Source organism: Dermochelys coriacea, chromosome 25 (assembly GCF_009764565.3).
Source record: "Dermochelys coriacea isolate rDerCor1 chromosome 25, rDerCor1.pri.v4, whole genome shotgun sequence".
Lineage (NCBI taxonomy): Eukaryota > Metazoa > Chordata > Testudines > Dermochelyidae > Dermochelys > Dermochelys coriacea.
Window position 1 is genome coordinate 8920434 of NC_050092.1, and position 21212 is coordinate 8941645.

Consider the following 21212-nt stretch of genomic DNA (forward strand, 5'->3'; position numbering starts at 1 on the left):
TAATGCTTTGAATCACTTGAAAGCTATATCCCTTAGATTTCAGCTCACCAATACCTGCCTCCTAGCTTTACTCAAGGTAGTCTGATAAAACCATATTATTTGATCCAGATGCATGAGAAGGATGTGAGAGCCAAAGTCTCTGCAGGTGTAATTCCATTGCAGTCACTAGCAGAGAATTTGTGCTGTGATTTTAAGGTCCACTATCTTGTGACCTGCCATAACCAACAACCCTTTGTGAAGGGCCAATAAAGCCATGTTAAGGACCAATAAAATGTTTCCAAGCAGAGGCCTTGGACCAATATCAGAAAGACAAAGATCAACATTTCCTATCAGAGCGTCATAGAGCTGGGATGGAGTAGATATTTTCACACTAACCTTCCCAAGTCTTGAAACTCTGTGGGTCTAGGAACTTGTAGGCCCTTTCCCTATTCAATCTACCGCTGAGGTAGATTCTGCAGGGCTGAATAGAAAATTGCTATCCCATGTCATCTCACAATGTGAACACCATGAGGATCAGGTGTGAATACTGCTTAGCTAGCTTAGTCTCATTCACTATTCCTTCATCCCCATACTCTGAGCACCATTTGGGGTGGGGTGGAGAGTCTTCTGTTGAATGCCTCTCATTAGTCTCTTCTTCAAATCTCTGTTATATCCCTGGGGATTTGGGATGTTTCTTACCCATGCACCTGAATTGCAGTGGTAGCTGGAGAATGTTCCTCTGTCCTTTTTTTGTTTTCCCCCCTGTGCTCACACCTTTCCATCTCCTCGATTTGCCTCAATCCTATTTCCTCTAATCTCTGGAATTCCCACTCCTTCCCCTCTCATCTTGAGTCAGGTATAATCTGTTTGCAGGAGTTACTGTGTATTCTGCAGGTTCTTGTGTGGACCAGTGTGATGAACAGACTGCAAAGCCTTTCCCTGGCCTGCCCTGTGGAGTTCTTGTCATAGGGCATGTCTACACTACCGCACAGTGTCAATCTAACATACATAACTTCAGCTACGTGAATAGCGTAGCTGAAGTCGATGTACTTAGATCTACTTACCGCGGTGTCTTCACTACGGTAAGTCGACAGCTGACGCTCTCCCGTTGACTCCGCTTGCGCTCCTCGTTCTGGTGGAGTACCGGAGTTGACGACGGGAGAGCACTCAGCAATTGATTTATCGTGTCTATACTAGACGCGATAAATCGACCCCCGCCCCCCACTGGATCGATCGCTGTCTGCCAATTCAGCGGGTAGTGTAGACAAGCCCATATAGCTGCAGTCAGTGATGGGCCCAGATTACATGGGTCTTTGGCCAGATAACCATCTGTTATGCTCCCTCCCAGCTCTGAAGCCCTAAAGAAGAACATATTTGCTATTGTAGTTTCAGAGAAGTACAGCTCAGGCTTTGGGGCTTGTGATTAGCGGGATGTATTCATGAGCGAACATCTTAAATCCTGTAGTGTAAAAGCTGGTGGAGTTCCCTTTGTGAGTCCGTGTCACAAATCGTCATACACACAATAAACCTGTTCTGTGATCATTGCTGGCAGCATTGAAAAGACAGGAATGAACAGGCTGCTTATTCTTGCTGCAACACTGCCAGATGGAATTTAGCCCTAAGCCCTGAGGGTGGAATAGTGAAGGAAGAGAGATGTTTAACTCTTCAGTTTTTCTGTCTGATGGAAGACACAGCAGCTCAGTAAGGATGAGAGGAGGATTCTTTTCTTGCAGGTGAGGAGTAATTTGGAACATCATGTTAAAATAATAGTGCCGTTGGGGCTATGCGTTGCTACATACTTTACATGCATTGCCTCTTGATGCTCAAGATCAAAATGTTATGGCCTTTACTAGGGATATATGGACTAGTTCTCTGATCAAGATGATAAATGGCCCCAACTTCTAACCACATTGGTCAGCTCTTCCCTTTTTTGTTTCACCTGATCCAGATGTGGAAGTGCCGTGAGATGAGTGATCTCATCGTATTTCGGATCCAGTTGAAACAGTGACTCTTACGGGTGTGTTCTCGCAAGTCTCCAGCATAGCGGTCTGGGTGCTTATCTGCATTATTTTGAAGCTTGCTCACCATTTCTCCCATCATCCTGCAGCCTTATAGCACTGGGATCTTTGAACTCAGAGGGCCAGGAATTTTCAATACAGCTTCTATGCTCTCTCCAGTGCCCTTTGTACTTTCCTTTTCACTTGGCTGTAGTTCCATGATCACACTCCTTTTAAGAGATGAGTAGATGAAAACAAAGAGAAGAGTGAGAGGTGACTTGATTACATGGGGAACAAATATTTAATAATGAGCTCTTCAGTCTAGCAGAGAAAGGTACAGCATGGTCCAATGGCTGGAAGTTGAAAGCTAGACAAATTCAGACTGGGAACAATCTACCAAGGGTCGTGGTGGATTCTCTCACTGGCAATTTTAAACATTCTGCTTTAGGAATTCTTTTGGGGAAGTTTTATGGCCTGTTATACAGGTGGTCAGACAAGATGATCGCAATGGTCCCTTATGGCATTGGAATCTCTGAATCTATAAAAGGGCCGCGTCAGATGCTCCTGGAATCCATGTTTCAGCTCTCTCATAGCATGTGTATCAGTTGGGGTTATTTTGTTTTGACATTTCTCTTTTCCAGCCATTGGTATGTGTTCTGCATCAATGCTGCTGCTTCAAAGGATGCACTGAAACCTTTCCTAACTAGAGCGGGTCGGAACTTGGCATTTATATTTTGCGGAAAGTTGACGTTTTTGAAATTTGTTTTCATTCCAGATTACAACGAAGCAAGTTTTTGAAATTTGCTGCCAAATGGAAATTAAAAATAAAATAAAATCCATTTTGAAAACTTCATTTATGATGAAAAATTTCAAATTTCATTCCAGAACAAAATATTTTGATTTTTTTTCATTTTTCATTTTTACATTTCATGACATGTCAGTAGTAATAGTGCATAAAATGGGATGAGATACAATCCTAAAAATGTAGGGCTGGAAGAGACCTGGATAAGTCATCAAGTCCAGTCCCCTGTGCTGAGGCACGACCAAGTAAACCTAGAACAACCGGGACAGGTATTTGTCCAATCTGTTCTTAAACCTCCAGTGATGGGATTCCACAATCTCCCTTGGAAGCCTAATCCAGCGCTTAACTAATCTTCTAAAGATGTAGTCATGTCCCTGAGTGAGCTTGGACCATCAGCCTGTCAGTTAACAGCCAAACACTAATTGTGCTAGAGATCCAGCTGCTTGCTGAAATGTTGCACTACTAGTTTAACTTAAATCACTCTTTAAAACTGTGTTTAAACACGCTGTATGTCAAGCCATGTCATATTATGCTAATAGTAATGATATAATCGATTTTTAAAAAATTTAAAGGGAGCTGCTACTTAGTACAGATTGAAACTTCTTATCTTATTTTCTAGATCAGGATGTCACCTGTTCGTGTTGTGAAACAGTTTGACACAAATTTGTGGAATTTTTCATCCAAATAGACAATTTCACTAAAAAATTCAGTGTTTCTTGAAAAATTTCCAATGCACTCTCTTCCTAGCTGTTTTTTTTCCCTATTCAGCTCTCCAGGTATTTGGAGAAGAATACAGTGAATCCAATTAAAAATGAAAATCAAGAGAATACTTCATTTTTTCTTTCCTATCTGAGGGTGGCCTAAGAATGGGGACTGGAAGGCTTCATGGTTAAGTAATGAAAGATAGATCTGAAAAACTGTCTAAACCACTAGTTCAGATCCCACCCAGATCTGTAGGGATAGAAAGCTCACTGATATGCCATAGCCTGTATGAAATGAGATGGACTCCAGCTGCCCAAGGACAAATGTCCACAACTCAGAACCATTGCCACGAGGCTCTCCCTCTTGCTGCTGATCTTAACAGAGAGGCAAAAGACTGAATGAGATATTGTCACTCAACTCCACTCTTTCATTTGGTCCCCTCTATAGCAGGGTTGAGGCTTATCTGTAGGCAAAGCTTGCCCTGCTCTTGCCTGGGTTTTTACCTCTTCTCTTGAGTTAATAGGATTTCAGTCTCCAGGGCTGTCAATCCTGCACCTTTCACCAGCACTAAATAAATGAATGAATAAAAAGAATACAGAACCATACTCCTGTGGATTGAATCTCGGGGCTTGTCTACCTGAGAAAGTTGTACTGGTGTATAAAGGTGTGGGTAGTTTTTGTTTTTGTTTTTTGTTTTTTTTTGTTTTTTTTTTACTTTTTAGCCAGTACATCCCCCGCATAGGGATGCACTTATTTTGGTTTGAGTGACTTGTTTCAATTTAGGTTAAATTGATCAGGTTAAGGGTAAACCTCAGGAAGCCACTCTGAAATAGCATTCGCACAGGTTTAATAAGTGATTTATGTTAAACTGGTGCAACTTTTCCGTGTATTCAGGTCTTCAGAGACTTCCACCCCTCCCCTCTCCTTCTCCCTTTCGTGAATGTGGAATCTGTAGCTCTGCTTACAATAAGATTGTGGTTTTTAAAACAGAGTGATAAAGTTATTCATTTTGGGGCAAGGGAATATGAAGTTTTTCTGTTTGCTCGATGCTGGGGATAATTCCATTGAGGATTGAAGGTGATGGTGTCACATCAGGGTGTTGCTTTAGACCTCTCCTCTTCTATGGCTTGGTAATTTGGGGGGAGAGGAAGCAAGTATGAAGACTTTCTCCAGCAGGTTCTTTTACTGGATCTGAGGCAGCTGAGTCTTTCCCACTCCACTCTACTCCTATGAGAAAATCCCCTAATCCCATTGCCCTGCACCTCTTGCAGTCATTGATACCGAGGGAAAGTGGCCTGGTTTTTGCAATGGTTTAAATGACTGGCAAGGTGAAGGGCAAATGGAGAATCAAAACTACTCTGTAATAAAATGTCTGAAGGACTATTTTGGCTGAGCCCCAAACAAATGAAGCTGGAGAAGAGAGGAGGCACAGATGTGTGATCTAGGGTAGTATCGGCAATGGTGGGGTCAAAGTAGAAGCTACTGTAGTCCTCCCGCAGCTAAGATGACAGTGAGTTGGGGAGGCTCTCCATGTTTGTGACAAAAGGGAGGTGGAGAACACTGATTTCACGGACTCTCAAGAAGGCCCAGCAAGGTGCACCTGCTGCAGTCAGGGTTCTGGGGCAAGTACAGTCTCCGATCTCACTGCCCTTTATCAACTGCCACCTCCTGGGAAGCCTGTTTTCACACTTCCAGGCCTGCAAGAGCACCAGTCATGTTCATCTGTAGAATGCCTGGAGGACCCAGGTGGCTGATACCTACCTATCTACCAGGCACTTTTTGTAGATGCCATTGTTCTCATTTAACGTGGTGCTTGGAATAAATTGACAGTTCTTTCCTCATAGCACATGGGGCAGAGTGCCAGGAGCCTAAGCAGAGGACCTGTGCTTAAATCCAATTGGGCCTAGCACTGAGATTTGAATGATACTTAACACTTTCCACCTCAAAGCACTGCAGAAATATGACTCCTCCCAACACCCCTGTGAGAGATTTCATGCCTGCTTTACAAATAGGAGAACAGAGGCAAAAAGGGCAAGCAAATTGCCCTAGATCACAGTAGAAGACTGTATGAGAGCTTGAAGTGGCAGGGCATGGCAATGTGCCACTGACTTTGGCTTATCTTTCAGCTCTAGGCTTGGCATTTCAGATGCCTGCAGCTAATATTGGAATATCAGAGCTGCAGCCTCTCTCCAGCAAACAGGCTCCTGGCCAGGCTGTTTCTATAGCAGGAGTGACCTCGTCCTCGTGGTTTGAAAATCAATGAATGGACATAGGCCCTCCTCATGTGGCCAAGCTGGCTCTAGACCACAAAGCAGATCTGCATGGGTTGGAGGAGAATGGTTGGTTACTTTGATACAAGTCGGGGTCCTGCAATTGTTTGTTCTTTCTCAATTAGTGCAGCAGAGAGGCACAGATTCACCCACTAGACAACTGCCAGCAAAGAATGACCCTGACTTGATCCTAGATACAGGAGAATTCACAGATATTTTGAAGAGATAATGGTGGTAAGAAAGCTGTGCTTAAATTCTCCAAACAGCCTAAGATCTCCTCACTCTCTGCCTGTGGATAAGGGCTGTCTCTCTCTTCTTCCTTGGGCCTCTCTTACCATTTAATCAGCTTGGAGCTTTTGGAGTGTAACTAGGCCGAGGAAGTGATTCGTCTGGGTCCAGCATAATCTGGGGTTCAGGCGTAAAACTCAATTTGAGGCTGGGATTTAGAGGTGCCGTGAACTACCATAAATCATTCACATGAGATTTCAGACCCCAAGTAGTGGGTCATGAGCGCAGCTGTTCCCATGCGTTTCCCATCATTTTGGCTGAAGTTTGATAAGAACAGCAGTTGAGACTTTTCATAGATTTTTAAGGCCACAAAGACTCTAGATCATCTTGTCTGACCTGTACAACACTGACCACTGAATTTCACGGTTACCCCTCCATTAAGCCCAATATCTTGTTTAGATAAAGTGTGTCTTCCAGGAAGGCATCTGGTCCTAATCAGAAGACATCCAGAGATGGAGAATCCACCGCTTTGGTAGTTTGTTCCAATGGTTACTCACCCTCACTGTTATAAACTTGGGCCTAATTTCTAATTTGAATTTTGTCTGGCTTTCGTTACCAGCCACTGGTTCTTATGTCTTTTTCTGCTAGATTAGACTCCTTTAGTGTAGCTGGGTTGGGAAAATAGGCTGTTTCTGGGTTTGGATTCCACTTGGAACCAAAACTGTTTACTTCTGGGGGAATTCTGCACTACTGCATGCATAATTAATGAGCCATGCATATTTTAATGTTTTGCACAGAAAAAAACTGCCAAAATGTTGCAACAGTTCCGCCTTTTGCCCACCAGAGGGCGCTGTGGCGCTAGAACACAACAGCAGCTCCTGGCCAGCTAGGGAAGAGAAAGAGCCTGTCTTCTTCGCAGGACCTGAAGGCCAGGTCGGGAGACAGCATGGGATGCTGCAGGGGTCAGACAGGCTCATAAGGGCTAGTTGGGGAGGACAGACTGGGGCAGGGGCTGAATGGGAGTGGGGGCACAGGGGGTAGGTTCAGGACCACATGGTGATGGGGGAGGGGGTGCAGAGCTACATAGGGACAGGGCGTGGCTGAGGGGGGGCACAGAGACACATGGGGAGGAGGTACAGGGGCACAGAGACACATGGGGATGGGGTGGCTGTAGTTTAAATGAATTATTACTAAGAGTACTGTATTAATATGCCTAGTAAGGAATCTTTTTGACAAAAAACATTTCCTGAATCTTTTTTATTGTCTGTATTGTTAGACTTACTTGCTGACAGGTATTTTCAAATAAATGACCAAAAATAATTGAAACTGATGTGATTATATTATGTTATTTTGACAAAGAAAATATGCAGAATTTTAAAACATTTTGCACAGAATTTTTAATTTTTTGACGCAGAATTCCCCCAGGAGTATAAACTAGGGACAGGCTTGTCTTCAGATGTTCAAATACAAATCTGAAAAGGATGGCAATCCAAAGCTTTGTCATTATTCAGGAGATGAAACCACTTTATAGGCTTGTACCTTCTCTGTTCAGCTCCACTGATTTGGACTTTTTTGCACTAAAATCTCCCTATTTAATGATGAATCCTAATACTTTTACCTTCTATAGTGCTCTTAAACTAAGGACCCCAAACCACTCTGTACATGTTAATAGGTTCTCACAATCCAGCCTGGGATGGGAAAAGGCGGTATCTATCTTATCACTGTGGGTTAAGACCTAAATCTTCAACCATTTTCAGAGGGGCTGAGCATCTGCAGATCCCATTGACTTTAGCCCCTCTGAAAATCAGGCCACTGTTTGTTTAGGCACCCAAATTTGGAAATCGACAAGTGACTTTCCCAATGTCACCTGGCAAATCACTGGGAGGGGCTGGGAATTGAATTTAGAAATCCTGACTACTGGTCCTCTACTCTAAACAGTAGACTCCTCCTTAGCTATTCAGTTACCTCTATATCTTTAAAATATTGCATCTCAGACAGAGGCAGTGCTAGCCCAGTGAGATTCCTAAACAGGAATATTTTTTTGGTGGGGGGAACCCATTACTCCTCACCCACTCCCTAAAACTACTAATTGCATTATTTCCATGAACCAAAAAATATACCAACACAAACATATTAATACACTTGTTTAAAAGTCCACATTAAATAAGTCCACGTTAAATATGATGAATGGTCTTTTGGGGGTAATATTAAATCGGGGACCCCTTGAGCTGCTTGGTACCCGAAGCAATTGCCCAGTGCCTTCACTGATCTCAAAGCCCAAACTTTGTACATCTACTTACTCCTCTGCTTGCAGGGCGGCTGACTTGGAAAGAGGGGAGTAAACCTCCCTTGGTGCTGCATTTTTCTGAAATAACTTTATTTGCACCATGCATTCTCTTAACTGTAGTAATGTACCAGGAGTGTGTTTTTAAATCTCTAGTCGCTCTTCTGCCTCTCCTCTGCTGCACCCAAAGCCCAGTGAAAAGAATGCCCTGCTGGGAGCTACTTTGTCAAGGCCACAGTGTGCTCCTGGCCCCTTGAAGGGCTGTGATGTGATAGGAGTACCACCTGTCAGTGTCTTGTCACTCCCAACACCTCTCTAATATGCTTCTATTTACTGCAGTAATCAGAGCCCTTCAAAGGCAAGACCGAACTGCTGCTGCTAAATATAATTGTCATTGTGACAGGTCCATTGTGGGTTGGAAAATTTGTGCCTTTCAAAGCTGTCTCTGTGATAAAGAGCAGCAGTAAAATCAGAAATTAATCCCCTGGAAAGAGAATGACATGGCGATCACTGGATTGGCACTAACAACTCAGTCAGGGCACCTGCCGAACCCCGCTCTCGCCATGCTGAAGGGTTATTAAGTGGAGGGCAAACCACTCTTCACCTTCCCAGCTTCCAGCGAGCTTTATTTTGTTGCCCCCATTTGAATGAAGAGATGCAAAGCACTGACCACTCTATCGTTCACGCCCCTCTGCAGATAGCCTCTCTTTGAAGATAGCTCTCTGCCACCTGGAGCTGGGGGAAACCCAGAGGAGCTGTGCACTCCAGCACACAGGCAGTCCTCACCGTTGTTGTATGTGAACCCACCCTCCTTTTGTTGTCGCTTCCAGGCCACTGGCAAGCCATGGAACCACACGGGGAATGAGGGGTATGGGAGTTTGGATCTATTTGCAGAACTCCAGTGTACAGGTACGTTGATTCTGTCACCTGCCACAAAACTCTGGTAATTGCCTGTGTGGGATCCCTGCGTTGGTGTTTGATTGTTTTGCATTGACATGTCTCATTAAGAAACACAAGGAATCAGTCCCTCTGCTGGGACTAAAATTGAGGCTCCTCACTTCCTGCATGAGCGTATGATCTCAAATGGTAGCACCTGAGCTAAAGGAGAATTGCCATTAGCTGGAAGTAATGTAAGTGGTGCTCATTATGGCTGAGAAGGCATTCCCTTTGTAAGCTTCTGTTCAATGCAGTTTTATCGCTACTTTTTTTTTTAAATAGAAGTTACCATCAGGGCTGAAGTGTCTCATGTATGATCTTGGCCTCAAAATGTATTTGGGGACAACATTTGGTGAAACTTAATTTGGTCATTTTGGGGGGATTTTCTGTGATGCAGCCAAACGCACAAAAAAGTGCCTCACTGGTGAAGAGGTTTTAATTGCACTGAGAATTTCAAACTTGCTTTCTTTAACAACCTGAGACTATCCCCAGCTTTTGTCACCTGTGCAAACAAACAATGATATTTGAAGACTTTGAGATGGTGTATTGCACCGCTACAACATGCAAAACACCTGCAGCATTGCACAGGGAAATGAATTCTTAAGGCCAAATTCTGGGCTGATGCTACACTATCTGCTATTGCATCAAAATCTTTGGCAGTCCACAGGATGAAAATAAGTACAGAATTAGGCCATGAAGGGCCAAGAGAGTGCTGCAATAAGTCCAGCTCTAGTGAGCGGCAGTGGGTTGACTGAATAAGGTGCTAGAGTAGCAGTCGGAAGACCTGGGTTCTATTCCAGTTTCTGCCACTGACCTGGAATTTGGATGTCATTCCACCTCCGCGCCACAGTTTTCCTGTCTGTAAAATGGAGATGATATAATCCTTTCTTTCTCCCCTCCTTTGTCTTGTCTAGTCTATTTTTATTTTGATCCACGATGCAAGAAAGTTTCTCCATTTAGTATCTGCCTTTAACAGTCTTGCTTTTATTATAATAATTGTATGTTTTCTTTGGATAACTGCAAGTGGATTCTTGCAGCTGGTTTACTCCCGTGTCAGGCTGATTTATTTCAAAGGGCTTTGACTGCCAAGTGCTTGGTGCAAGGAGAATGCCTGCCATGAACACATTTCTGTATGGTTTCAGAGTAGCAGCCATGTTAGTCTGTATTTGCAAAAAGAAAAGGAGTACTTGTGGCACCTTAGAGACTAACAAATTTATTTGAGCATAAGCTTTCATGAGCTACAGCTCACTTCATCGGATGCATTCAGTGGAAAATACAGTGGGGAGATTTATATACATAGAGAATATGAAACAATGGGTGTTACCATACACACTGTAACTGTGTATGCAGTGTTATAGCTGCATTGATCCAAGGATATTAAAGAGGCAAGGTGGGTGAGATAACCTCTTTTATTGGATCAACTTCTGTTGGTGAGAGAGACAAGCTTCTGAGGTACACAGAGCTCTTCTTCAGTTCGGTAAAATGTACTCGGAGCATCACCGCTAAATACAAGGTGGAACAGATTGTTTAGCATAAGTAGTTCACACATGTTACAAGGGATATTCAAGGTTAAGTGGCAGTTAACACCCCTCCAGTCATAGCTGCCTTCCCCACCCACTTCTTTCCCCCCCTCTGACTGGTCCACTTCACACGTTTCAAGGGACCCTTCAAGGTGAACTACTTACGCTAAACAGCCTGTTCCACCCTGTATTTAGCTGTGACACTCCAAGTACATTTCCCAGACCTGAAGAAGAGCTCTGTGTAAACTCAAAAGCTTGTCTCTCTCCCCAGCAGAAGCTGGTCCAATAAAAGAGATTACCTCACCCCCTTGTCTCTCTAATGAACAGATTTCTTCACTTTCAGGGAGTATGTGATCTCTGCATCAACATGAACAGGTGCAGTCCTGATAGTCTGGCATCTTTAATTGTGGCCCAAATGGAGAAGAAGTTGTCTAGAAAATCTTACTGGGGAGAAGCCACTGCATTACTGTAAACCGATTATCCAGAAGAATCTTGTCATTGTTTCGTATTTTAATATGAACCTGAAAAAGGCCACAATCAAGGGGAATTTATTGCATTTGTACATATTTATCTCACCCAATAGCACCCAGAGACCTAGTCAGACTTGTGACATTACTGTGCTGGGTACTGTGACCCACACAATAAATGAAGGTCCCTAAGAGCTTACAAATCTACCTAGGGAGAAGGTGGGTGTGGAACACAGTGGTGGTAAGGAAGGGGAAGGATGAGGGTGTGATAATGCCAGGAACTTGCAGTTATAGGTATTAGCAGAGTGAACAACTCAGAGCCCTCAAAGTATTTGATTTGATAATACAGTGGACAATGCGATCTTAATGAAAGAACATAAAAATGCCCATACTGGGTCAGACCAAAGCCCATTATCTTGTCTTCTGACAGCAGCCAGTGCCAGGTGCTTCAGAGGGAATGAACAGAAGAGGTAATCAAGCAAACAGAGGCTAGGGACACCATCCCTGCCAGCCTGGTCATTACCCTTAGGCAGTTTGCTGTGGGTGTCTGGTAGTGGAGGGTCTTAAGAGCAGGATTTGAAGTGAGAATTTCTGGACCAGTTTTGGACAAGAGAATACTCTGTGTGGGATTTCCATAGACTTTACCATTGTCAGTTATTTGTAGTAATACAGGGGGTACCAGGTGGGTTGGCAGAAATGATACTTCAATTGGATAAATTTATTTGAGATTCTTGATTTTTTAAAAAAAAAAAAAGACTCCCAAACATTTCTACAGTGCTGTAAAATTACCTGGAACTCTTTGGGAGCTAGAAAAGCCACATGGCTTACTCTGAAGAAAACCAGTGAGATTGTTGGCATCTTATCATGACACAAGCTCAGATGTTAGGAGCTGAGGTGTAAGACTGGCATTTGGCATATATCCAACATCCCCCCCCCGCCCCAGGAAAAGAGCGAAGAAAGGAATGTGAATTACCTGTGAGAGAGACATCAAATGTGCAGTCAAGACCAGATCCCACTGCCGTTGGAATTCTTTGGGACAGAGAACCCAGTTTAGATTATTTAAAATAAACACAAGCGCCCATGTATTATGTAAGGCCTAAATTCCTTTGAAGTTTTGGAAGGAACTGAAGAGACGTTCATTCTCATTCCTCCCTCCTCTTGTTTTTCCTTGGAATCTGGCCAAGAGTTCCGGTTTGGAGCCAACTCCTGCTGCAGTGGGGAGATGATACAGATCCACTTTAGATTAGAGGCCCTTGTGCTTTCTGTGTGACGAGTTGCACATTTGGGAACTGAGGCTTAACTGCTGTACCCCATGGGTTAGGGGCAGGGGGGAGTCACGTCAATATGCGTAGAAATATGGGATCACAGCAGACAAAAGCCGCCAAGATCTGATAATAAAATCTGTTTAGAACAGCTGTCTGCTGACAAGTATAATAAAGTGTATTAATGGTGTCATTATTATTCCCTAATTAAAAGCTAATAACTAAGTTAATTGACTTTAAAAGATGAAGCTGTGTTATGGCAAGGATTTATCTCTGTTTTTCTTTGCTTGCCTGGCTGTGCTGATATTCTCAAGCTAATTAATTGAATCAAATCGCACAAAAAACTAATAATCTCCCTGTGTCGATTCAACCAGTTGAATTAAAAGGTGTTTGGTGTGTGAGGTTTGTATTTTTTTTTTTTTTAAATCCATGTTCTGTGCAACTTCTTACCTCAGGTGATGATCCAGAGGGGTGGAAAATAAACAATCTGTCAGTGAAAAGCGGTTTGATGAGGAAAGCAATTTCCTCCCCTCTCAACAGGATGTCATTACAAATACCATAACTAGACAGCTTGATAGCCCAGCTGGAGGAGCAATGGTCTTCCACCTGTACTCCTGAACAGAGGGAAATGGGAGTATGTGGCACCTAACCTACAACACCCATAAGGCACTGTAGAGGTACTTCAGAATTTAAATATTTTGGATTTCAATTTTTCCACCAGGTGGGTGGAGGGGGCTTGTAAAGCACTTTGGGTTCCTTTCAGAATAAGCCTGGCCTATAATTACCCAGGTCATCCCATTTATCCTTTTTAAATATGGGCACGATATTAGCTGTCTTCCATTCTTCTGGAATGTCCCCCCGTGTTCCAAGGGTCATTGAAAATCAACATTAACATTTCAGCCAGCTCCTCAGCCAGCTCTTTAAAGCCTCTTAGTTTCCTCTCGCAAGACAGGCTCTCCATTCCCCTGATCATCCTAACAGCCCTTCTCTGCACCTGTTCCAGTCTGAATTCATCTTTCTTGAACGAGGGTGACCAGAACTGTGTGCCATATTCCAGAGGAGATCTGATCAGCGCCTTTTAAAATGATATTAATTCTAATCCTGAGTGGGCAGGAATCGGCATGTCCTATTATATTTGTTACCTTGCCTCCCCTGTGCCAACGCACTCTTGTGGCTCATCCATCCATTACATCTTGTCTTTCAGACTGTGAGCCCTTTGGGGCAGAGACTGGTTGACTATATTTTTGTACAGTGCCCAGTACAATGTATGGCCTTTAGGTGTTACTGCAGTATAAATGTTAAAGAATAATGATAGGTTGAGGTGATTGCAGATGAGCTTTGTTCAGTCAGCACAGCTGAACGAAGGGGAGTCCCCTGGAAGATGGATGTGTTTGAACTGCCTTGCAGTCTTTTTAGATTGCTTGTATCTTTTTAGAGACATTGCCCTTGGAAACTAACAATATTAACAGGCCTCAACAATAGCAACTGTTGTTTATTGTTCCCTCAGTGAAGGGCTGTAAATAATGCCTCTAGTTTAATTTTAAATAAAATACTCACAAACTTTAAATAAAAAAAAAGAAACCGCCAAAAAACCTATACAAATGTGGACTTCACCCATGGGAGGGGGAAAAAAAAGATACAACTACCCTGGGATTTCCTCTTCACATGTTGACTAAATCTAAAAACTTTTGCAGTCAATGAGGCATGAAACATTGTCTAGAATCTACAGATGCTGAATATTTTATCCCGCTGACAGCAAGCCGCTCACAAGTCCGCAGCTTGAACGGAGCTGAGATTGCATACAAGCAGCCTGCAGTGGTTGTTTTTCCCAGTCCCTCCAGCTAGGGGGTGGCAGGCGGAAGTGAGAGAAGCCTCCCGGTGGTTCCCAGCTCTGTCTGAAAGCTTCAGTCTTGTGTGGGTTATCACCACAGCTACCTCCCTGTCTTGCTTTTCCCTTACGGAGTGCTTGCAGAATGCTCCAAAAAGCCACTAGCAGATAACGTGTGTAGATTCTCTCATAGCCAACCTGGGCTTTCACTAGGTCTATACCCTTCACCCCAGGCTCTGCCTCTGATTCTGGATTTCCCTAATGAAAGGACAGAAGGTTTTGAACAGTCACAGTCCTTTCAGTGTTTTAAAAGTGACCTGGAAAGGAGAAAATAATGTGTATTCCCTTCCTTTGCTGGTTTGTGAGTTATAAAGAAGGTCCTGGGAAGGTTTGTTGTATTTAACTGAGAAATATCCAGGAATGTGTCTGTCAAGATCTTTCCAAAGAGCATCTGCACCCAGCAGCACCTAAATGAATAGCTCAAGACCCAGCAGGTCTTGTGCTCAGTGGAAGCTGCTGAGCACAATGTGCTTTCAGAAATCTGCCCACTTCATTTAGATGCTTCAATGGGAGCTGAGCACTTCTGAAGATCTTATCCCACTTGTGGGTATGCAGTGCTTCTGAAAATCTGGCCCACAAAGAACCTGGTCTTCCATGTTTTTGCTGGAGGGCTGGGATCTGGAACCACCAGAAAAGCTTTTGTACCGATATTTGAGTTAAACAGCTCCTGGCAGAAGCAAAAAAAGAGGTTTTTTTAAATAGTCTGATCTCAAATCCCTTCCCCTCTCAGTTGGTTGTGTTTCATCCCTTTTTCATTTCTGATGTCACAGTCCCCTTTATTCTCTAGCATGGTGTCAAGTATCAGGGGATAGCCGTGTTCGTCTGTATCCACAAAAACAACAAGGAGTCCGGTGGCACCCTAAAGACTAACAGATTTATTTGAGCATAAGCTTTCATGGGTAAAAACCCCATGGAGTCCATGCATCTGAAGAAGTGGGGTTTTTACCCAAGAAAGCTTATGCTCAAATAAATCGGTTAGTCTTTAAGGTGCCACCGGACTCCTTTTTGTTTTTATTTTCTAGTCATCCATAGAGTCCTCCTACAGAAACAGGAAAGGCAAGGCCCGATATTTATAATTTTCCCACAACCTTTCTTTCTCTTCTCCCCCACCGCCCGGGTGTAGGATTTCACACGGTTACATTATAAGAATGGAGGAGAAAAGGCACAAATGAAATGCAGTGTGCAGTTTGCAAGTCCCTTTGAATCAGGATTTCAGGGGTATCAGTTGTGACAAGACAATTCTTCTTTCTAGGAGAAATTAAATTGGGAATTGATGTCTGCTGTATGCCTTCAGGAGCAGCATTAGAAGTAAACGCGGGAGAACTCTGACCTCCATTCTGCCAGTTGGCATTGGGCTTTGCTGGGCTTTCGAAGTGTCTAAATTGACTGTTAATAGAATATTTTCTGGAGCCTCCTAAGCAGTGACAACCCAGGGGAGAGTTTGTGCCCCCGTGAGTGGCAGCTGATCTGTCCCGCTGTCCTCTATCTCACAAAATCCATTTACATTTACAGAGATTTTCTTGATAGATTTTGTTGTGCTTCCAGTGAAGAAACCTGAAACCATCTTGGTGCGAGAGATGGAAATTAACAAATCGTGGATGTGAGAGGCCAAGGCTCAGAAAGCTGATCATGTCCATTTGCTAGCTGCAAACTAATTGATGTCTGCCACCTTGTCAGGCCTCTGCAGATAGCTGGTGAGAAGCGTAAACAAAGTCAGAGTGCTGAGTTTCACAAGCAATGTGGTTTAACAATGCAGGCTATTGAATCTGTTGATGTCCTGGCCATGACATCCATGTTCTAAGTGTTTTCATGTGGTAAAAACATGCCACACAAAATCTGGATGCTGTATCCCAGAACTCAAGCAGTGATAGGCCCCCTGCCATTCAGGTTCTGGGCCTTGGGTTACAAGCTGGGATGAAAGGGAGATAATGCAAACACAGCTATGGCATTCTGGCTATTGTGTAGCATCCTGAAGCCAGTAACAACAGATGCTTACTGGTATTTAAACCTCTGGACTCCTGTTGTTATTTATAGCATAGTAGCACCAAGAGACTCCATTATGAAACCTGCCCCACCTTCTGTGTAAAGCTAACTTGGAGCAGCAATGACGTTGAAATACACATACACGATGTGACATGTGTAGGGCCTGGAGATCGAGATCATCTAGTCCTCCCCGCCCTTGCTGAGGTAGGATTAAGTTGTGTGTGTGTGTGTATTGTTGCTCCTTTTTACCTGAGTGCTAGTCAAAGTTTGGACCCTGCGGGTGATTCATTTGGGAATAGAAATTGACTATGGAGTTTGGTATTTACTTTGATACAGGTGTGTTTATTTATAAGAAATAGGCAAAGTCCTGTTTCCTTGGAGACAGAAGGAACCAAACAAAGGACCATGTCCTTGTTCACAGCACCCACAACACTCTTCTCAGCCAGTACCCCAAAAGCTCGCACGCTCTCAGCTTTTTCCAGGTTGAGGTGCCAGCCGCTTGTTCTGTGTGTGTCTCATCTCAGTCATCCTCTCTCTCAGACACATCTCTGGTCAAATAATACTGAATGGAACCCTCTGCCCGTGTGGTGATAGTTTCTGGGTGGGCCCACATACCCCTTTGTCTTAGGTGTGGGCTTGTGATTAACTTATTTTAAGTGAAACATGGTGGCTAAGCTTGGGAGTGCGTGTGTGTAGTACATACAAAATTATTATTTTTACTGTTGATCTTCCCCTCGTTGCTAAGCATCAATACAAAATGCATGTGTGTTTCAGCATGGGGAAATCTCAACTCCAGGTACCAAAGAGCTAACTATTGGGCCGCCACTCTGTGTGTTCATCAGCGTTCATCTTCTCCAGAAGGTACTAAAGGAATAAGACTAGCCAGTAATGGAGGAATAATGATTATGCTCACCCTAAAATGAATTAGGTCCGTGGGAGCTGGAGGGGGGTGTTGTTTGCTAAGATATTCACAGCATATGTGGATGCTAACAAGCAACTGACATCTTCAGCACTGCGGTTGTTGTTGGTCAAGCAAAGGGCAATGTGCATCAATGCTGCCACCTGTCGGTTCTCATTACATCATTATACTTTCCTCTCCCGCATTTCAGTCTCTTTCCCCCCTCTTCTGTCTCTTTGCCACGAGTTTCTGTACCATGGCGAACAGTTAGTGGCAGGGCCTTGCGACTTCAGCGTTTCATCTTTCACTCTTGCAGTAACTCTGTCTACACATGAGATATGGAATAGCGGGTACTAGACTGATCAGAGGGTAAGAGGCCAGACAGCCGCAGAGTGCCCCTTCTCGCTGTCCAAATCTGTTTCAAGAGTGAGCCTCCATGTAATCAGCCCCCCAGGCAAAGTATCTCTAGAGCATCTTCTCCTCCCCTCCTGGCTCCTTTTCCCTTCCCCTCATTGTGCTCAAAAGAGCCTGCTGCTAAGGCCCACAACAGGGAACATAGCAATACGGCTGATCAGCCTGAAACAGCCCTGGTCGTAACAAGTAGAGCTGTAGGAGGCAGCCTGTGGCCCTATCTGCACTTAAAATGTACACCAGCTGAATGTGTCACTCGGCCTCTAGCAACAGAGTGGCGCTGACAACCCCCGCAGTGTAGACGCAGCTTGGTTAGCGTTCGGGGAGTTCCTCTTCCGGCAGAGCTCCTTCTGTTGGCGTGCACTACAACTAGACTAGGAGGGAGCTATGCTGGCACAGGCTCGGTAGTGCAGAAATCGCCTATGCCGCTTATTCCTAAAGTTGGCCTAGCACTTACAGGACGGCCCTTCTGAAACGCAGTGCTGCTGGTGCCTGCCCGCACAGAGCATGTGTCAGGTAGCCCAGTAGTTTGTCAGCACAGGGCCATACATCTTAGAACGTTATGATATGGGGACCTTGTAGTTCCTCAAAGCCAGTCTCTCCAGCTGTGTTGTTGGTATCAAAGGAAATTGAACACCTGCAGAGGCTGGCCCATGCTGGAATGCGAAATCCAGATTTGGATGAACCCATGTAAAGTGACAGGTGTAGCCGGATACTGTAGCCATTCTGTGCAAAGAACTCCTCCCGCGGCCAGTGGGAGTGTTTCAGGAAAAGACCCTGATGCTGCTGTTCTAGCTCTGTGGGCTCTGAGTAAAACAATTAACACTCATCTTCCTCTGGGTCTTCGCATTTCTGCATGTGAAGCAGCAGGTGGTTGTGTGCAGGCAGGTGAAACCAGGGAAGAGAGTATTTACCATCTTCTCTCCCACCTTGAAACCCCCACCCTCGCCCCAAGACATAGTAACGCTTCAGCCTCCCCTCCCCATGCTCCTGGCGCTTGTAGGACACAAATTGATAGGAACCAAATGTTCTCTTTGGAAGTTCACTTTACCAGTGTTAATCTTCTATGTGGACTAATTTTATTAAACTTCCCAAAAGATCGAATTGTAAATTCATTAGTGCCCATCTTGGACCGCACCCTCTGTCACTCCAGGTAAAAAAAGATTAGAAGTCATTGGGGCCCTGTGATAATTAAAAAGAAGATGCTCAAACATAATTCTTAATTAAACTGTAATGAGATAAGAACTTGTGTCGTCTGCTTTTAGTCTGTCGGGGAGATGCAGAGGTTCCCATTGTAATTGTGATTTATGATCTTCCACACAAAGATGTAATTAGTTCCCATTCCCCCATTTTTAAATTGAAACATTATTTAGATAAAAAATGGTGTAGCAATTTAAGTCTGTTTTTCCTGGTGGAATAGTAATTTATTTTTACTTTTTTTAAAACTCCACAGCCAAACAAAGACAACACAACTGCCCTGTGGCCAAGAGCTGATACTCCAAAATATAAATCAGGCATGATACACATAGGGTAACTGACCAAGTGACAGATTTGTGGACCACACAAGGCAGCTGTGATTGTAAGGCGAATGGAACCCATCTGGAAAGAGTGCATCAGGCAGACCGAGATAGCTAAGGTCTGTGGATGGGTAAAGAGAGTCAGAGGTGCATAAACTGTAGGTGATAAGAATTGAGAGAGACAGATAGTTTGTGTGTGTCGGAGGGAGGAAGGGGGAGATCTTTAGCACCGAGGAATTGACAGAATATTGTATCTGTTAAGATGGAGTTTTAACACTCTCAAGTGAGACCTGTGGGATGATGCAATGCCACCTTAAGGGAAAAAAGCTAATCTACTTTATTTGTTATGATACTGTATGTGGTTCGGCAAATAGTTCTGTAACGCTGTAAAGAGAAGCAGGTTTTGGACTTGCCTGTTGCTGTCTCAGTATCTCCAGTAAGGAAGGCTGTGTCTAAAATTACAAATATTCAGCCACTTTTTCTGGAAGCCTCTAATTTTTGGAGATGTCCAATTTCAGACATCAGGCCAAAGGCATCTAACGTCAAGCACCCAAAACCGCTGTCAATTAGAGCAGCCTTCAGGAGTTAGACCCGGAGATAAAGAGCAGCGGGGTTGCAGACGAGGCCAGGGAGTGGAGTGCAGTATGGGAGGCAGCCCATGTGGTGGTCATCGGGAAGTATAACAGCACTTACGTAGTGCTTTACATCAGTAACTCTCAAAGCGCTTTATCCTCATGTGGGCACCCCTGTGAGGCTGTTCTCCCCATTGTACAGATGGGAACCGAGGTATAGAGAGAGTAAGTGACTTGCCTAAAGTCACCAGGGAGTCTGTGGCAGAGGAAGGAATTGAACCCCGGGCTCCAGCCACTAAACTAGTTTCCTAGACACTGGACTATCCTTTGTCCCTATAATTACTGTTCTTGTGTGTTGGGATTACCTCTTTGTAACCACGTCAGCACTGAAATCTCTTGGTCTCATTTACTGGAAATCTATATGACCATCCTGCCCGTTCTCAGATGGCTGTGACCACAAAAAGTCCCAGTACTTTCGTGGTCACTCAGACAGCGAGCTAAGTGCCTGACAGGATTTCTCCCTGCTGCTTTTTAAAAAATGAGACTTTTTTTAATTTAAAATTTGTGATAAATTAATGTAATATTAGTTCAAGGTGCTGGCTTGATTGTCCCAGAGACGGAAAGTCACAGAGCAGGTACAACAGAGGCGATGCAAAGCTCCTGCCAATGTGCTTTAATTGTGATTGGAATTATCCAGTTCTGGAGCCAGAGGGGTATGAAGTCTCCAAGATTGATTTAGTTCTTGATGTCTCTGCTGAGACGTCTAACAAGGAAGCCAATAGGCGACATGGTTCTTGTGGAACAGACCTTCCTCTGCTAAGAATTGGAGCTCATTTCTCACAGCCCCTTGAACATCTGCCAAATGGTAACAACTTTCAGTTGCTATTACTGGATTGAGATCCAAGATCCTTATCCCATTACTACTTCCCTCAGCCTTCCTGTGTTTTCCTGCCCACCCCCTTCCAAATTAAAATTGTGGGGATGTTCTTCACATATTGACTCAGAGAGAGATAAAGTGGGTGAGGCAATATCTTTTACTGGACCAACTTCTGTTGGTGAGAGACAAGCTTTCAAACTACACAGAGCTCTTCTTCAGGGCTGTATCCTCTCGAAAGCTTGTCTCACTAACAGAAGTTGGCCCTATAAAAGATATAACCTCACCTACCTTGTTTCTCCAAAATCTGGGACTGACATTGCTACAAGAACGCTGCATATTAACTCAGAGTCAAAGCTCAATAAAGAAAAAGTTAATGTAGAGAAGAGATTTTTATATTGGTCCAACAAATGAATGAGAATAACCAATAAATAACCAGCAACTTGTTTGAGAGATGGTTGACTGGTTTATTATTATTTAATATTTGTATTGCAGTAGCTACAAGAGATCAGCTTGGCTGGAGCTCTGTTGCTGTAGCATTGTCCAAACATATAATAAACGATAGTCCCTTCCCCCAAAGAACTGCCAAGGCACTGGGCTAGCGCTCAAAAGATTCAAGTTC

The 21212-nt window shown here is 43.9% G+C and overlaps 1 protein-coding gene across 3 annotated transcripts in view; it reads left to right on the forward strand.

The window, feature by feature from the left end:
* KDM4B (lysine demethylase 4B) overlaps window positions 1-21212 on the forward strand; it is a 224851-nt gene that overhangs the window by 187718 nt on the left and 15921 nt on the right. For all 3 annotated transcript variants that reach the window (XM_038383771.2, XM_043502583.1, XM_038383772.2), the window contains 3 exons: window positions 5876-5984; window positions 9093-9171; window positions 12903-13124. The gene's annotated coding sequence lies outside the window, so the exon portion shown is untranslated. The remainder of the gene's footprint in view (window positions 1-5875; window positions 5985-9092; window positions 9172-12902; window positions 13125-21212) is intronic.